We start from the raw sequence: 373 nt of genomic DNA on the forward strand, positions 1-373 counted from the left end.
GGTAGGGTTGTGGAGTTACTGATGCTATGAGGGCTATGAGGTCCTGTCGATCTTATCTTCTTTTTTTATTAATACTGCAGAACTTATAATTACATACAAGCTATACAAGCTCTGCTAGTATCTTTAACAATGAACAATCATAATGACAAGCAGCAGAAAACATAAATATAATGGGTTTGCATACATTATATGCACAGAAAAAAAGGCACAATGACAAGGTTAAATATCTTTGAATAATCATAATATTCATATAATCAATGCATCAAAATATTGCATTTGTTGTTGTTGTTTATAAGCCGGATGGATGAAACGAGAGAAATTCAACAAGAAAAAGAGGAAAACAGGAGATTTAAGCCGGTTTTGCTTATGGATG

This window comes from Sinocyclocheilus anshuiensis, unplaced genomic scaffold, assembly GCF_001515605.1.
Source record: "Sinocyclocheilus anshuiensis isolate Anshui unplaced genomic scaffold, SAMN03320099.WGS_v1.1 scaffold919, whole genome shotgun sequence".
NCBI lineage: Eukaryota > Metazoa > Chordata > Actinopteri > Cypriniformes > Cyprinidae > Sinocyclocheilus > Sinocyclocheilus anshuiensis.